Here is a 19,545-nt window from a genome sequence, read left to right on the forward strand (position 1 = left end):
GTGACTTAGCGTGGAGAGCAAAGGGAGGCGGGCCTAAGGCTACGTTCAGACTGCAGCCTGAAGTGACCCAAATCCGATTTTTTAATGACAGTCTGAAAGACACAGATCCGATTTTTTCCAAATGCGACCCAGGACACTTGGATATGTGCTCCTAAAACCGACACATATCTGATCTTTTGACATGCGACTTCAGTCTGAACGGTCAGGTCACATTCATCCCACCTACATGTCAGGTTCGGAGTCTTATCAATGGAGTGAAAGTGAGGTTAGTGAGTTTATTAATATTTGGGGGGATCGCAGTATTCAGGACAAACTGGTGGAGTCTTATCAGAACCAGGCGTTTTTTTTTTAAATGATTGCCAAAGAAATGTCCAAGCGTGGCTACAGACGGTCCTGGCTTCAATGTCAACGAAAAATAAAGATCCTGCGAACCAAATACAAGGACACTAAAGACTCAAACGGATGAAGCGCCCGTGGATGTGTAACCTGTCCATTTTACGAAAAACAGGACAGTATTTTGGGAGACAAGCCCGGAGTTTAGGCGACTTCTGTAAACACAGCGCACGCTCGCTGTGTGTGACGTCGTCGTGTCCTCCAATGCTCATGTGGGACATTTCTGGGGCGTTTAAAGTTCACACTGGAGATCACATACAAGTCGTGTTTAACTGGAAATGTGAACGACCTTGCAAAAAAATTGGATTTCACAAACAAAACAAAAAAAACATCAGAATTGGGCATTAACCCTGTATTTGATTATCCTTCCAAATGGAGATTCGGAGGAAGTTGCCTAGCCCCCTTACCCCTTTCCCTGGGTAGGACCTCGGTGGCGGAAAAAGTAGACCGAGTAAGGATTCCGAGTCAGAATCCAAGATGTCTGCACCCATCTATTTGACTGGCGCCACCTAGTGCCTCCGCTCAATTTAATTTCTCTCCAGTGACTAGTTCAAGAAACAAAATACACTAGACGTTTCGCAAAAACCATCGCAAGTGCAAGTTCGGGCATCAGCCAATCAGCGAAGAGCCATATATTCAGTGTTGTCAACGATTCCCGAGATCGAGGATTTAAAGTCGGAACAAAGAGAATGTTTGGTGAATTTCATCAAGGGGAAAGACGTTATTGTCCTTCTTCCTACAGGATTTGGGAAAAGCTTAATATACCAGTTAGCACCGTTAGCACAGTGCATTACATACATCATGACCAAATAGCGGCAACTGGTTAAATGATAAAAAGTACCTGCCAACTGTTGAGCGAATGAATCCTAACACTGCAAGGTCAGATGGGTTCTACGAAGTGAAACCGGTTGATGAATCAGGCTAGTCTGCGCCCACTGTGTCGTGTAAATATGAAGTGTTTTCATTGTGTTTGGACACTTTGGTGGTTTAAATGATAAATTTCAGTCACTCCTATCACTGCAGTCCTTTACCTCATCTGTATCACTGCCTGTGGGTTTGGTAGTTGTGGTGAGGCCAGTATTGAACAAATACTTGATTTAATGGGCATTATCCCTAAGGTTGTAACAGAAGATAAATCATAACATAACATAATAAACATAATAGTTTAAAGTGCAAATTTCAAAAATTTAATTAAATGAAGTGACAGCGTTTTCATAAGATGACGGAATAGTCATAATCAAAATCCATGTAGTCCGACACGCAAAACATAATATGCTTCAAGCTCGGACACGAAAGTCAAATCCGAGGTCCAAGTGGGAGTTCAAGGTTCAAGGTTCAAGGTTCAAGGTTCTTTATTTTGTCATTCAAACATGTGAGAGAAACACATGACAGAACGAAATGTGCTCCCCGAGGCCCAGTGATCCAGAAAGAGATAAAAAAACAATAATAATAAGCAATGTTAAAAAATAAATACATTTAAAACAACAACATTTAGCAGTTCCAATGAACAAGTAGTAAAACGTGGCAAGATAGAGAGAGAGGCAACCAAAGCAGGAAGTGAGTGTGCACTGTTCACAAGTCTGACAGCCTCAGGAAAGAAGCTGAACTTCAGCTGAGAAGTTCTAGCTTTAATGCTCCTCAGTCTCCTCCCAGAGGCAGAGGAACAAACAGATGGTGGGAGGGTGCGAGGGCTCCCCCATGATCCTGGAGGCCCGTCTTCTACAACGCTCCTCATAAATTTCACTGATGGGTGTAAAGTCACATCCAGTGATCTTCTCTGCTGCTCTGACCACACGCTGTAGATCTGTCCTGTCCTGGGCTGAGCAGTGGCCGTACCACACTGTGATGGACTGGGTCAACACACTTTCCACTCCACATCGATAAAAAGACATGAGAGCAGGGAGGCCTAGTCCAGCAGCCTTGACTCTCCTCAAAAAATACAGACGCTGGTGGACCTTCTTAACAATGCTCTCTGCATCAGTGGACCAAGTGAGTCTGTCGGTGATGTGCAGACCCAGGTACTTCCAGCCGGACACCCTTTCAACTTCTGTGCCATGATGTAGAGAGGCGACAGTGAACAGCTGTTCCTCCTAAAATCCACTATTAATTCTTTTGTTTTTGAAAGGTTCAGACAGAGGTTGTTCTCTCTGCACCAGGTCTCCAGCAGCTGTACCTCCTGTCTGCATGCCTGCTCGTGGTTTTCCGAGATTAAACCCACAACAGCAGTGTCATCTGCAAATTTAACAATCTGACAGGTCGGGTGAGAAGCCACACAGTCATATGTTAGCAGAGTGAACAGCAGGGGGCTCAGGACACAGCCTTGGGGGGGAGCCGGTGTTGAGAGCCATTAATCCTAACAGTCTGCTCCCTGTTAGTAAGAAAGTCCAGCACCCAGTTGCAGAGTGATGTTTGGAGTCCAAGCAATTGCAGTTTGTTTATCAGAGTCTGTGGTATGATGGTATTGAATGCCGAACTAAAGTCCAGGAAGAGAAGTCGGACATATGTGTCCCGCTTCTCCAGGTGGGTGAGGGCCTGATGGACAACAGCCGCCACTGCGTCAGATGTAGACCGATTCTCCCTGTATGCAAACTGATGAGAATCAACACTGATGTCAATTATGCCCTTTAAATGTGTCATCACGAGCCTTAGTGGGAAGATAATCGAGGTACATTGTGTAACTTTTTTGGTGGTGGGTCCATCAAATACTTTTCTCCATGGAGATGTTACTGCTTTGTCTGGAATGTTTCACTGTATGGTATTAATAAACCTTTCTATCTTCATGGAGACCAAACCCAGACCAAGTTACAATTCTATGAAGGAGCTATAAAACCACCTATAATTGAATAAATGTAAGGACCTACTAATACTGTGGAACATTCCAGAGTAGCGACACATCGATAGAAACAAACAGGTGACGGACTCTTAACCAAAAAGTTACACAATGCAGCTTTAAACTTATAGAACATGTGAATTCGTTGTTTCTGGTGAATATAACTTTTTCAAAACAATAAAAGGTAAAGGTAATGGTTAACACGCCACACAAGTGTAATACCTCCTCTTTAAGGTACATCATTTATCTTGCTGAAGCTAAAACTCAATACATTTTCTCACAAAGACGCTAAAGAAAACGCAGGACAGTTTCGGAGTGAATGAATATGCAAAACGGGGCTTTTTTTTTGCCAACATGCAAATGAAGATGTTTAGTGGTGCTGCCAGATTCATCACAACTATGAGAGCTCTAACCGCGGTGATACAGAACTCCGGAGAGACGCGTTTTATACACGATATCTGCAGCAATTTGTGCACCAGTAAGGCATTTAATAGTAACTTTAAATGCTTTACCCACAAGACCCACAAGAAACAGATTATAACCTGTTGTTTTAAAAGCAGCTGTAATAAAATATAAAGTTTTTACCTGACACATTTTGGACCTGAAGTTTTCCACTGATCCGGAGTGTTTCACAGTAACTGTCCATCAAACTGAGCTTTCACGCGTCTTTCCCATGTCCTAAAAACTGCAGAAAATTGTGATGGGTTGGATATCAGTTCCAAGACTTCAGTTCAGTCGATATCCCATTTTGGTTTATAAACTGCTGTAATACGATGATTTACTGGTCAATGTTGGCCCCAAACACCTCAAAATATTGAACTTGTACATTTTCGAAGCTGTTCTCTACTTACTTTAAATGATAAATAATTGAATATTTTTTACAACACATCATTTGTGTTTGAAAGAAAAAAAAATGTATCAGTCTCAACCCTGGTATCCATTGGTATGATTTTTTTTAAGTAATAGCATCAACATCTATAGCAGCGATCTAATAACAGCAATTTCATTTCTCTCCAGCGACTGCTGTAGGTCAGGAATCGGAATACACTAGACGGTTTGCAAGAACCCCGGAAGTTGTAGACCGCACAATCAACTGTGAGCTGTGACACCATGACGTCAAACTCGTGGCGTCTGTCAGCTTCTCCTGGAGGCAGCCTGAACAGAGGATCTTAAGAAAGAGACTTGGAGAGTTAGAAAAGTTCTCAGATCATGTCTCTTTATTAATTCAGGCAGATTCAGGTCTCAAGATTCAAGTTGATTCAGCATGATTTTGCCTACGCGGCGTCTCTCTGTGCGTCGGTCGTCCCTCGACAACGCAGTCGGCGTTCCCCCACTGATGCACAGAAAAACTGGATGCCTTTTATACCAGCATAACTGTTGAGTTAACATCTTCATGGAAACATACACAGCACTTTGTCCCAACACGTGTCCCATAACAGGCTGGCATATGCTAAAGGTTGGAGATACACCCCTTATCTGTCCCATATACATTCACCATTGACACTCCAAAGTCCAAAAACATACACAGCATATAACAGGGCAAATTACAGGGCGTATTAACATATGAATGAAACTTTAAAAACACAGGGTAGAAGCCCACACGTCTGTCTGAGTCCCTTTTGTGGAAGAGCACAACAGTAAACAAAGCGTCAAGATGGATGTAGACGAAGACAGACATTCTGTGTTGGCAACGATTCCCAAGATCGAGGATTTAAAGCTGGAACAAAGAGAATGTTTGGTGAATTTTATCAAGAGGAAAGACGTTATTGCCCTTCTTCCTATGATGTGGCGCATTACATACTTCACGACCAAACAGCAGCGATTGGTTAAATAAAAAAAGTACCCGTCTACCGTCGAGCGAACGAATTCTAATGCCGCGAGGTCAGTTTCTAAGAAGTGAAACCGGCTGATGAATCAGGCTAGAATGTTTTTGCGTTGATTGGGGAAGCTGGACCACCCGGAGGAACCCCACCCAGACACGGGGAGAACACGCAAACTACACGTGGAAAGACCCAGACTACGCTAGCCACTCAGCCACTGTGGCGCCAGTTTTTTTAGTTTGAGTCCTGGTTCAGTCTGTATGAGGCGCAAAAATCCGACACATAAACTGGAAACGGACGTTATCTCTTTGTTTGTTTTTTTTCATTATTTATTTAAACACAAAATCGAAAACTGAAAAACAAATCGTTATCTGTTTTTTCATTGTGTTAGAACATTTCGGAGGTACATGTCGGTCGACGCAGATGACACATGACCATAAATTGGGGTTTAAATTAGAATGTTTCAAGGTATGGTATTAAACTTTTCTATCTTCATGGAAACCAAACCAAACCAAGTTACAGGTCAGATCTGTGGAGAGGCGACCCCAATCGCAGTCTGAATGTCTGTTTTTCTAGGTATTTTTGAGCTATAAAACCACCTGTAATTGAATAAATGTAAAGTTTAATGTGATAAACAGATTAATGGCGAATCCATAGAAACAAGCAGGCAACGAAAACCAAAAAGTTTCATGAGTACCTTTTAAGTTTTAGAGTTATACAAGCCAAACAATAAAACCGAACAGCTGAAAGGTTTGGATTGACAAAGTTACAAATCCTACCGGACTCCTCACCTGTACATAGCTGTCGATCGATAATACCCGCGTACAGAAGAACAAACATAACGTTAATAAAGCCGGATCTGAGTTTCTGTGGGCTGTTATTTGCTTTCTTTCCAAATCCTCTAAGCTCACAGCAGTTGGGAGTATTATGTGGACTTTCTGGCTGTGTCCGAGAGAACAGATCATTAGTCAGATAGTGAAATCTCCACCGCGGAATGGGGAGAGATTTAAAGTGTGTAGCCAGGCGATGAATCACACGCAGCTTTGGATCCGAGGAACATCTCTCATAGTTCACACAGCTACAAGAGTCTTCAGTCAGACCACACCAGATAAGCGGTGTGCAAATAACGGAGCATTTGTCCAAGACGACCTGCTGCGACGTCTTTGGTGGCCTCTTTGAATTCAGATATTTGTACATGTGAACTGGAAAAATCAGAAAAAGACTTGGGTGGTGATTTAACCTGTAAAGAGAAGAGTGACAGGAGCTCAGTTGGTAGAGTTTGTCCGGTGACCCACAGGTTGCCCACGTAATGCTGCTGTTGTGTCTCCGTGATCTTGTCCGTAGGTTTGGTCAGGACCTTAGCTGGAGGATTTTTTTTTTTTCCCACACATGGTGCATTTTTTAGCCAGGCCAGTGCCACCTTCTGCCTCCGCTCAATTTCGTTTCTCCCCAGCGACTAGGTCAGGAATTGGAAAACATGAGACCACAGGTGTCAGACATTTGGCTCGGGGGCTGGATCCGGCCCTCCAAGACCTTTAATCTGGCCGTCAGCTGATTTTCTACTAAAATATTTTAATTATATTTTCTATTAAAATATTGGTAATTTTCTGTGGTGTTTATCACAGCAGCGTCTCCAGCGTCTCTGTACGTGGCCCCTCCCACCAGAGCAGCACAAATGAAGACTTGTCTCTTTCCAAACGCTCTTAAAGGACGATCGTTTTGACTGTTGACCGTGACACCCTCATCAGAAAAATGTCCAACATGAGAAAAGTGGAGCCGAGTGCAGGATTTTCCAACAAAAACTGACTTATTCCTATTTACACACAGGTTAATGTTAAAACATTGTGTTGAAACTGCATTTTTCTTAAAGTTTCAGGTTCATAATATTATAATATTTTGTAAAAGAAAGTTCATCAATTAAAAAAGATTTCTGTAATAGATTTGCGTTTCTCTGCACAAATATTTGAACTTATTGTTATTTTTGGGGGATATATGCTGTGAGTTTTCTGATCCGGCCCCTTTGGGATTAAAGTAGGTTGGATACGGCCCCCGGACCAAAATGAGTTTGACACCCCTGGTCTAGACGGTTTACAAGAATCCCGGAAGTTGTAGACGGCGCACCAGCCAATCACTGAAGACCTGTGAAGCCATGACATCAAACTCAAGCGTCTGTCTGTGTCCCTTTTGTGGAACAGCACAACAGTAAACAAAGCATCGAGATGAATGTAGACGAAGACAGACATTCTGTGTTGGCAACAATTCCAGAGATCGAGGATTTGAAGCTGAAACAAAGAGAATGTTTGGTGAATTTTATCAAGGGGAAAGACGTTATTGTCCTTCGTCCTATGGGATTTGGTGCATTACATACGTCACGACCAAATAGCAGCAATTGGTTAATTAAAAAAAAGTACCCGCCTACCGCTGAGTGAACAAATCCTAATACTGTGAGGTCACACGGTTTCCATGAAGAGAAACCAGCTGATGAATCAGGCTAGGAAACCATAGTGCCTGTAGGAAACCCACCCAGACACGAAAGAGGACATGCAAACTCCACACAAAAAGGCCAAGGGACAACCCAGGGATCGAACCCAGAACCTCAGCCGCTGTGCCACCAGTGTTAGGTATGTTGTTTCCTCCTCATAAACAGACCTGGACTTGTGTTTTGCTTCATTCGCACATATTTGAATGATCTTTTGTTATTAGTCTGTCTTCACCTCCAAAGCTCAAAATGCTCTGTAGTGGTTTTCAAGTAAACAGCTGCCTTTTACTTTTAAGTCAGTAGAGATTGTCAATTCAGAGATGAAATTATCAAAATGTGGAGTGGAGCACTTCCTCTAACCCCACGAGACGTCACAGGATGGAACAGACTGTTTTCTGTTTCAGAGAAGTCGACCTAAATATGCAAAACACAACTCCAGGTACGGGTTTTGGAGCATTACATACGTCACGACCAAACAGCAGCGATTGGTTAAATAAAAAAAGTACCCGCCTACCGTCGAGCGAACGAATCCTAACAGTTTCTACAAAGTGAAACCGGCTGATGAATCAGGCTATAATGTTTTTGGGTTGATGGAGGAAACCGAAGTGCCCAAAGGAAACCCACCCAGACACAGAGAGAACAAGCAAACTACATGCAGAAAGGCCCGGGCGACCGAGGGATAGAACAAAAAATGGGATAGAAAAAAAAATGGTGACACAGGATAGAAAAATGGGATAGACAAATGACACAGTATAGAAAAATAAGATAGAAAAAAAAAAAAAAATGGTGACATGGGATAGAAAAAAAAACAGGTGATATAGTGACTGACTAGCCACTCAGTCACCGTGTCACTATTTTTTATTTAATTATTTTTTAAATTCTCAAGAAAAAGTGTCCTTGGGCAAGACACTTAACCCATCTCGCCCCCAGTGTCTGCGTACGTTAATGTATAGATGTCTAAGGCTACGTTTATATGATGACGGTCTGAACAGAAGACGCAAAACTGTTGTCGCGTCTTCGCTTTTTTTCCGCGTTTAGACGAGAGTTTTCGGGAGGAAATCTGCGTGCATACGGTGACGCAAAAGTGTGTGGAATTTGAGTTTTGGGCAGGCATGTACATACACCCTCGACGTAAGGCTGAAGTTCTTCACTTAAAGCAACAACGGAATCTTTGGACATACGGAAGTTTTCACGCCATATTTTTCCTCAGCTACAGCTAGACCTGGTTTAGACCTGGTTTAGACCTGGTTTAGTCCCGGATCAGTGCTGGATCAGCCCTGGTTCAGTCTGTACGCGGTGCAAAAGTCACAGTTTTTAAAGCCAACGCAAAAACAAATCGTTATCCGTTTTGTTTTGTTTTTTGCATTTTTGTTTTGGAGACAAATATTGTTTTTTCGTTTTCTTATTTTTGGTTTTATTTGGAAAAACGAATGAACAAATGATACACGGATTAACTTGGTCTAGTGGCGTCCCCTGCTTAAGTCCATGGAGATAGATATTTTTAAAGCCCTCGTGCGGTACATGTGACTGACCCTCTCTGGGAAAAAACCTTACATAGCGGACCTTTAAAGGCGCTGTACCAGAGTTTAACAGTTTCCCAACCGAAAGACAGAGCTTTGTAAAACTGGGATGTAGCTGTAAGCTGTTGAGCTGAACAAGCTTTGTGACAAAATCAGTAAACCGCACGCTGTCTGCATCTAATAAAGACGCATTTCATCTTCGTAAACCCAGAAGTAACAGCCATAAGCAGTGCTAGGATTAACTGTGCTTTTGGTGGACTGCGTTGGCTCTTCTAAAGCCACGGAGTTTAAATCCTTTCATGGTTTAACGTTTCATGTTAACGTTGAAAACTACAGCATCGTGACATCATAAGGTGTAACAGAGCATGTTGAAACAGAGTAATAATAAAGGATTACTCAGACTCCTGATGTGCGAATGAAACAAAACACAACTTTAGGTCTGTTTGTGAGGCGGTAACAACATATGAACATGACTTAAAGCTCACGAGAGTCAATTTTGCATAATAAAACGGATTTAAATCATCGTATTTTCTTTAATATGACTTTGTAGTCCTGTATCTGTGTGATCCTTCAGTGGTCCATGGGCGTATACTAGTCCATGTGCTCTTATACTTGTTCTGGAAAGGTTCATTTCTGTACGGTTTTGATCGACTGATTTGTTTTTATTTCGAGTTTGTGTCTATAGAGAAAAAATAATCATGCACATTCTACATGTACATTGTAAACAACCGAAAAGCACATTTCTCGAAAAGGAGTGGGAAGAAGAAAACTCACATATTCCCACTCCTATTCATTACATAGTTTAAAAAATGATGTGGTTGCTAATGTGCACTGATCATGAAATTTTACAAATATTTACCATATTTTTTGGGCTAGCAGCTTCAGAGTATAATTCACACCAGTCAAAAAAAAAAAAAAATGAAGAAGAAAAAAACATATATAAGCAGCACTTTTTGTCAGAGATCAGGAACGACATTTCCTGCTGAAAGTCAAGTTCTAGTAAAAACAACAGAAGAGAGAACAACAGACTGTTAACGTCACATATGAACAGTTCTTCAGATAAACTATAACATAAACAACAGAACAGAACAAGTTTAACCAAACTCTTCCATCTCAAACTCCAAATCACTAAATCCATTCAATCCAGGGGTGAAATTATCCAAATGATTTAAGTGAAGATGTATGGAGTTAAAAACACAGTGGAGCACTTCTTGTATTGCCACATGACATCACAAGGCGGAACAGAGTATTTTCAGTTTGAGAATTAAGCCTAAATCAACAAAACACAACTCCAACTATGTTTGTGACGAGGAAACATTATAACATACAATATTTTTCGGACGACCAGCCAAAAAATGTGCAATGAAGAAGAAAGAAACATAAGTCGTTTTTGGGGGAAGTGTGTTTTATAAAATCAGAAACCAGGAACTGACATTTCCTCTTAAAAGTCAAGTTCTAGTAATAACAATAGAAGAGAGAACAACAGACTGTTAACGTCACATATGAACAGTTCTTCAGATAAACTATAACATAAACAACAGAACAGAACAAGTTTAACAAACTCTCCATCTCACTCCAAATCACTAAATCCATTCAATTCTTCATCCTCGGTGTCACTTCTGAGCAACTCGGCCTCGACCTCCGGAGGTAAACAGAGCGACGCAAACTCTTCTGTGATGCTGTCGTCAGACTCAGCATCAGTTCCATTTAGAATTATTCGGGCTTTTCTGAATCCCAACAGGATGGTTTCAGTGTCACTGAAGTCCAGACTCTGTCCATCCATCCAGTGACTTCAGGAAAGTTTCACGGTGCATCCTCCCGGTGTCACAAGTTTCTCTCTCACTCCAAACTTTCTTTCTGCTGCTCGATTACCATTTTTGGCTAAATATTTCACGACTTATACCAGGAAGGAAATGGATGAAACTTTACATCAGGGGTCATCAAACTAAGGCCAACTCCAGCCCTCCAGTCCCTCTGCCCCCACCACTTGAACTGGCCCTCTGAGGCAATCCTCAAAAGTTGTCACGGCCTATTTTATTTTTTTAATTACTTTTTGGCAAATAATAACATGTTTGCATTTTGTATTGTGTTGATTTTTTCTATTAAAATGTATATTTATATGAAGTATTTATATTTAACTAATTACATGACGTATTTACATTTGCCGCCAAATTTGTCACCACATTTTCATCACCTATGCCTACGTATACTTGCAACTCGCATCTGAGCCACTTTTATTTTATTGGTTTATTTGTCCATCCGTCCAGTGACTTCAGGAAAGTTTCACGGTGCGTCCTCCCGGTGTCACAAGTTTCTCTCTCACTCCAAACTTTCTTTCGATTGCAGATTTCACGACTTGCTGTTTGTAATCTGCAAAATCTGATTTTCTTTTTGGGGCATTTGTGTTCAGTCTTCGTAAGTTTGCTGAAATGTTAAATTGTTCGGTGGTGCAGAAGTAACGGTGCGATCGACTGACGTGACACAGACAGGACAGAGGCTCTTTCTGCAGGAGACATGCGCAGTAGAGCCAAGTGACAGTGGTACAGGAGGAACAGGAGCAGCAGATACTCACACACAAGACTAGAACCTCTCCACACTTCACTCAAAAACATTTTAATATAGAAGTCGCACCGGAGAATAAGTCGAAGGAAACACCAAAACCATGAAAAAAAATTTGCCTCTTATAGTCCAAAATATAGGGCACATATATAATTAACCGTATATTGTACTTTTATGTTTTCCAATCATTATTTTATCCGTATACTTCTTTATTTATTTATTTTTACTTGCTCTTTATCATTTCTTTTGAATCTGTGAATGTTTTGGTGCTGCTTCAGGGATCCGAGGTTCTGGTTGGTGTGACTTTTTTTAGTCTGATACCTGCTCAAACGAGTGTCTAATTACAATACTACTTTTAATATCTTAGTTGTTTAGTGTGTGATTTTCTGACAACCCTAGACCGTTGCTGTGAGAGACGACGCAGGCGCTCAGGTGTGTCACTGGCCCACGTGCTCTAGTCATTTCGCTGTAATGCCTGGCTGTTTGTGGGAGGGGGGGGAAGCGTACGCCTCGATGCTCCATTAGCGTAATGGTCCATTTGGGTTCCGCGGGCTGCTGAGGTGAGCTGACCACGTCCAGCGCGGTCATTACAGCCACGAGAGGTCCCTGCCCGACACTGGTGCTTTATGAAGCCTGCAGATGGAAAAATACAAGGCTGCTCCGCGCCGCACAGCCTTTTCAAAACATCCGAGTGAAGAGTTAATGGCGATGTCCTGAAATGGCCAATTTGGAGCTGATGACGACCTTTAGTGCAAGTACTGTTATTCTACAAAAAGTGGGAGAGATAAGATTAGCATAAGTAACAGTCGATCTCTCTATATGTACTCGTCTATCAAAAAAAAAAGAAAAAAAAAAGCTCAGTTCGTTTATAATTTGTCCACGAAGTTGGCGGGTCAAATCCAGCTGTGGACATTTGCATTCACACATCTGATTCCCTTTTGCAGTTATGAAGTTCGCAAACAAATTTCTCGAGCCGTTTTCCGCTGTTAGGACGTCCAACAACCACACAATTACGATGTCCGAATCCCAAAACTAAAATGTGACAATATCAGAACCAGAAACAAAAGTGATATTGGTTCAAAAGGCTTGAAAAGATCGGCTTTGTCAATAGACACATCCCACTGGGAAAACAAACATCAGACCTCCAAATACTGTAATGCATTGCTTTTTTGCTGTAACGCAGTAATGTAACGCATGTAATGTATTTTTAGCCTGGATTGAAGTGCTGGGTTTTTCTTCATACAAATTCGCTCATCACCATGATATCAGCAGTGGTGAAGCGCCCGTGTAGACCGTTGGGTGACCATGGGCGAAAGGACCGACGCAGAACTCGATCGGGCGTCAGCTGCTTCCAAGTTCTAGTCCAAGATTAGTCCTGTTTTAGACCTGGTTTAGTTTTGGTTTAGACCTGGTTTAGTCCTGGTCCTGGTAAACCTCAATTCGGAATTATTATTTCTATTTAAATTCGAAGAAGAATTTAATACGGAACTCGAGCACTACCCCCCCCTAAAAAAAAATTCTCCAGTTCTATGCGATTCGCGTGAATGACCCAATTGACCAAGAAAAAGGCGATTGTAGCCAAAAGGTGACAAGTTTGCAGGTATGAAACATGACGGTTTGATGCTCACTTTTTCGGAAAATCCTTCCCAGTATGCATTGCACACTCCGAAATTCATGATGCATTTTTCATGACCTAAAGTGAATTTTCCATGACTTTACGACACCTACTGTACATGTGTAGAATTTATCAGACTTTTAGGGCTAAAAATGAAATGTTAACCCTTTTTCAACATTCAAAATACTGTCAGTGCATTTATTGTCGACTCTTTTAAACTAAAGCCTCAGACGTTCAGAAATAATCATAACAGCCTAATGATAACTGTAAGTATGAAACGTTTATATTTTTGTTAGACAGAGGACCGCGATAAATTTACAACATTTACTAGAGTTTCTAGTCCAATTTAGGAATCCTCTTTACCTTGTTGTGATTTACGGCTGACATATCTGTATGCTCTTTTTCACTTGAGCACGTACAGCTGCCTGTTGTTTTTGTCTATATATTCTACCCAGTACCTAAGTATGGTGTCAAATCCTATGTATTAAATATGTACCCCTAGGCTGTAATCTTATTATCATAAGGGTATAAGTACTTGTGAATTCATTGTCAAGTCGATCCTGTCGCATCTGAGCTGACAACTTCCTGGTATCAGTATTGTTAAAGTGTGTGCATCCTATCTGAGTCTGAGTTCTTCTATCAAAACCACTTGACAACAATAACTTAACAGAACGCTGTAGTTGCGTGAAAGAAATAATACAATTCCATGAGTTTTCCAAAGCTTTCATTGAGTTTACATAATTCTATGGCTTTTCCAGGTCTGGTAAATTACATTTTTAATTTCCATGACTTTTGGGAACCCTGAGAATTAGGCTACGTTCAGACTGTAGCCTGAAGTGACCCACATCCAATTATTTGGCCTTTATGCAGTCTGAACGGCACAGATCCGATTTTTTTCAAATGCGAATCAGGACACTTGGATATGTGCTCCTAAAACTGATACACATCTGATCTTTTGACGTGCGACTTCAGTCTGAACGGCCACGTAACATTCATCCCACCTACACGTCAGGCTCATAGTCTAGTCAATGGAGGGAAAGTGAGGTTAAGTTGGGGGGGATCGCTGTATTCAGGCAAAACCGCAGGGGTCTCTGAAATGTGTTTTTTGAAATGATTGCCAAAGTAATGGCTGAGCGTGGGTACAGGTGATCCTGGCTCCAATGTCAACAGAAAGTATAGAGCAAAACAAATACAAGGAGGCTAAAGACTGAAACAAAGCTGTGGACGTGTAACCTGTCCATTTTACCAAGAACTGGACTGTATTTTGAGAGACAAGCCCAGCGTTTAGGCGACTTACGTAAACACTGAATATGCTCACTGCATTTGACGTCGTCGTCTCCTCCAGTGCACACGTGGGACACTTTTGGGGAGTGTAAAGTTCACACTAGAGATCACACGCAAGTCACATTTAATTGGAAATGTGAACAGTTCCAAAAGGAGGTGTTCACCTGAAAACTACCGCTTCACAACATCACAAGTTGGAACAGAGCATTTTGAGTTTTGGAGATGTAGACAGACTGATAAATGGGACTAAAACATGTGTGAAGGCAACAAAACACAACCCCAGGTCTGTTTTTAATGAAGTAACAACATTATAACATGCCTTAAAGCTCACAAGAGTCAATTTTCCGCAATACAGTCGTCTCTCACTATAACAAGGTTCACGTTTCATGGCCTTGCTGTTTTGCAGATTTTTTTTGTGTGCAAATTTGCATGCTTTTTTTTTTTTTTTCCCACAGCGTATGAATGCACATTGTGTTCCTCCCCCTGTGTCCTGATTATCTAAGGGACTGTGGACCATTGTCAATCAGTCTCTTACGTGCCGTGTCTCCTGTACAGAACAGAATGCGTTCGGCTTGCGGAATTTACATAAATGTTCAATCTCTAGAAGTGTGATTCTGAAGTGCTGTATGTTTGCCAAACCCACAATGTCGACGAAACGTTCTGCACCGACAAAGGCTCCTGCGGTCGCACCCAAAAGGCAGAGGAAGATGTAACCCTCACACAAAAAGTTGGACACACTGAAGGAAAGTAGATGTTACGAGGCTGTAGACGATATTACAGAATAATCAGTGTATCATTCGTTCATTTGTTTTTCAATATAAAACCAAAAATAAGAAAACGAAAAAACAACAGTTTTCTTTGTTATTTGTCTCCAAAACCAAAATTAAAAAACGGATAATGATTTTCAGTTTTCGATTTTGTGTTTAAATGAAGAATGGAACAAACGGATAACGACCCGTTTATGTGACTTCAGTGACTGCGATGCCGAACTTTTGCACCGCGTACGGACTGAACCAGGACTGATCCAGGTCCAAGACCAGACCGGGACCAGAGCGGGACTGAGACCGGGACCAGACCGGGACCAGACTGGAACTGAGACCGGGACCAGCTTTCCGAGCGGTTCTATGTCATCGTCTGCGCGCTGGTTCCGTGGGGGGAAAGCAAGAATGCGCTGTGGACTACAGGTCCAGACGGGCTGCTCCGGTCCTCCACGCTCAAGAACCGTGGCTGGTTCCAAGGTGGTGCAAAGCATCCAACTGATGCTTTCACACCAATGAAAACGAACCGAACTAAGAGCTTTTGGTTCAAATAGACCAGGTCCGGAACCACACCAGGACCAGAGCCCTAGTGAGACCGAGACAAGACCGGGACCAGACCAGGACCAGACCAGGACCAGACCGGAGGCTCAGAGCCCACGGCAGGGCTGGAGCTCGAAGCTGAGGCTCGGACCCCGCGGAGGCTTAAAGTCAAATCTCTGAGTCCGCCCTGGTGCCGCTCTGGTCCCGGTCTGGTCCCGGACCTGGATCAGTCCTGGTTCAGTCGGTACACGGTGCAAAAGTCCAGCATCACAGTCACGGAAGTCACGTAAACGGGAAACAGCTGTTATCCGTTTTTTTTCCATGAGTCATTTAAACACAAAATCGAAAACTGAAAAATAAAACAACGAATCGTTACCCATTTTTTCATTTTGGTTTTGGAGACAAATAGTGAAGAAAACTGTTTGGTTTTTCATTTTCTTATTTTTGGTTTTATATTGAAAAACGAATGAACGAATGATACACGGATTCAGAATAAATGAATCTTCAGTTTGTTACATAAAGAAGGAAGAAAATAACAGAAGGACGACAGCAGCAATAAGTTTTAAGAAGGATGCGAAAAGTGTTGTAAGTGTCCAGTCTGAGAAAAGTGTATGAAGTGTGCGCTGAGTGGTTTTACAGACTTAAAACAAATAAAATAAAAAATAAGACTGATTACTTCGCAGATTTCACCTATCGTGGGTTATTTTTAGAACGTAACCCCCCCCCCGATAAACGAAGGACAACTATATAGCACCTTTTAAGCAACAAAACTGAGCACTTCTTCCACTATTATCTTGTTTCTCCTCTGGCATACCATTCTCCAGCTTCCATTTTAGTCTCCACTCTCAGAATCAGAACCAGGAGCGATCCCTGGTAGAGCCGAGTGGGACTAATTGAAAAACCCGTTCAATCGCACAAAACTGATCATTGACTTTAATTGAAATTTTAAGTGGAAGCTAAGGGTCAACCACATGCAAAAGAGAACACAGACATTTGTCATTGTGAAAGGCAGGAGACGCCGGTGACCTATGGCGCCGCGTGGAGATCCTCATTTCCATCTGTCAAAGGAACCCGGCTCTGATTCAGTGAGAGCAAAAACTCAAACTCTAATCACATCAGCAGCCAATATTCCCATTGATTCAGCGCACAATAACTGAGATGAGGAGGTCGTTTATCTTCAGGCGGCAGCGCGGCCAATGCTCACTTTCACGTTTTAATCTGCATGAGGTCGGGCAGCAGACCCTAAGCAAGGTGCGGGATCGGAGAAATGGTTAGCGGAGATGGATTCTGGGTAGGACTCATTTTTAAAGGCCTTTTATTACACAAAATTTATTCCTGTGAGTGTTTATTTTTTGTTTGTAGTAGCTTTTATTATCCTCATCGGGAGGGTGGGGGAAACCGGTAGCCAGGCTGGTGCCACCTCGTGCCTCCTCTCAATTTAATTTCTCTCCAGCGACTACGTCAGGAATCAGAATACACTAGACAGTTTGCAAGAACCACAGAAATTGTAGAACACAGTTGTAGAGCTGTGAAGACATGACGTCAAACTGGTGGCGTCTGTCTGTGTCCCTTTTGTGGAACAGCACAACAGTAAACAAAGCGTCGAGATGGATGTAGACGAAGACAGACATTCTGTGTTGGCGACGATTCCCGAGGTCGAGGATTTAAAGTTGGAACAAAAGAGAATGTTTGGTGAATTTTATCAAGAGGAAAGACATTATTGCTCTTCTTCCTACAGAATTTGTTGCATTACATACGTCACGACCAAACAGCAGTAATTGGTTAAATAAAGAAACAGTACCCACCTACCGTCGAGCGAACGAATCCTAATGCTGCGAGGTCAGACGGTTTCCATGAAGTGATGGCATTTCAGGAGACTTCATGAAGCTCATTGGTTTGCAGCACTGCAATAAAGCAAAGGGTGGCTATTATTATTTTACTTTTTTCTTTGCTACGTAATTCGGTATATCTTCATATTTGAGATGTGTCCAAACCTTGACTGTAGTGTATTTATACTAAGGTCCTATATTTCACAAACTGACTCTTTTATTTATGTTATGATGCTGTTATTTCCTTATAAAAACATACATTTTTTTCACACACGCTTGAGTAATCTTTTATTATTAGTCTGTCTATATCACCAAAGCTCTCATCTCCTCGCAGCTCTCTGGTAGATGAACCAGGACTAGGAAACCCACCCAGACAAGAAGAGGACATGCAAACGCCACACAAAAAGGCCCAGGGGTGACCCAGGGATAAAACCCAGAACCTTCTTGCTGTGAAGCGTGAGTACCACTCAGCCACCTCATCAAAAACAGAGTTTTTGGAGTTGTGTTTTGTTTCATTCACAGGTTTGGGTGATCCTTTGTTATTAGTCTGTCTGCATCTCCAAAGCTTAAAATGCTCTGCAGTAGTTTTCAAGTTAGCAGCTGCCTTTTACTTTTAAGTCAGTAGAGATTGTCAATTCAGAGATGAAATTATCAAAATGTGGAGTGGTGCACTTCCTCTAACCCAGTGTTTTTCAACCTTTTTTGAGCCACGGCACATTTTTTACATTGGAAAAATCTTGCGGCACACCACTAACCAAAATGTTACAAAAATGACATTATATAGTATATTTAATTACAATATAATTTCTACAATAGTTTCTACTTACTCAGTGTGAGACCTGCGCCTGTTTAGATGAACACAAAGCTGATATCCTGAGAGGAACAGAAGAAAGACACACACGAAGCTCTTCATCAACAGCTCTCAGTCTCTCTCTGTTTTTTAGTTTTTTATAGCAGTTAAGCTTGAAAAGCTCTTCTTCTGGGTCAGAGTCTTGTCCAGGGCCCATTTCGGAGTTCGCATTCGTCCATTTTAAAAACTTTTCCATGACTGTCACCATGCACATGCGTTACTAATTCTTTTAAAGCAGGCGTGTTCACACTTTTTCAGCATGCGATCTACTTACAAAATGACCAAGTCATACAGATCTACCTAATACAAAAGCCAAGCAAACTGCACTGAAACACTCTGTGCTCCTTTTTTGGACCCTCCCCACAGTTTGAGAACCTCTTCTTTAAGAAAACTTCCTCTGGCACTTTACACAAAACTGTGAAAAAAGTGAAGGAAGATTTTTAAACCTGTTTTTTAAAGTTCCAAACTGGAGTTGCATTCTTTTCTGGTTTTGCAGTGATATTTACCAGCCTCTGCACGTTTACCAAACCAAACACACATCGTGACAAACACAGATGCATTTGTGCACTTTTGTTAAACTTCAGCCAAATGTGGCAGTAGGTCTGTTCTGTAGATCCGCTCTATGCTGTAGACCTGCTTTGTGTCAACACTGGAACACAAATTTAGACTGGTTTTTTGCTTCACGTTTGGTCTTGCTCTTCTAATCAGCCTGCACTGTGGGAGGGGCTTGTGTTCGCTGTACGCAGGAAGGAGCGAGAGCGTGAAAAGGCGAGGGGCGGCGTGCTGACGTGAGGCAGATGGACAGGTAGGATGTTTAGGAAGTTGAACCTGCCCCGTGATGACAGCACGGACACTCGACAATGACATAATATTTGCAGGTAATAATTAATAAATTTTTATTTTAAAAAAAGTGATATTGGATAATTTCTCACGGCACACCTGACGATCTCACACTAGTGTGCCGTGGCACAGTGGTTGAGAATCACTGCTCTAACCCCACAAGACACCACAAGATGGAACAGAGTGTTTTCTGTTTGAGAGAATATCCCTGATCCCGTCAAATCTCAG

This window comes from Boleophthalmus pectinirostris, unplaced genomic scaffold (assembly GCF_026225935.1).
Source record: "Boleophthalmus pectinirostris isolate CB_2022bp ecotype Guang Dong unplaced genomic scaffold, ASM2622593v1 HiC_scaffold_1, whole genome shotgun sequence".
Taxonomy (NCBI): Eukaryota; Metazoa; Chordata; class Actinopteri; order Gobiiformes; family Gobiidae; genus Boleophthalmus; species Boleophthalmus pectinirostris.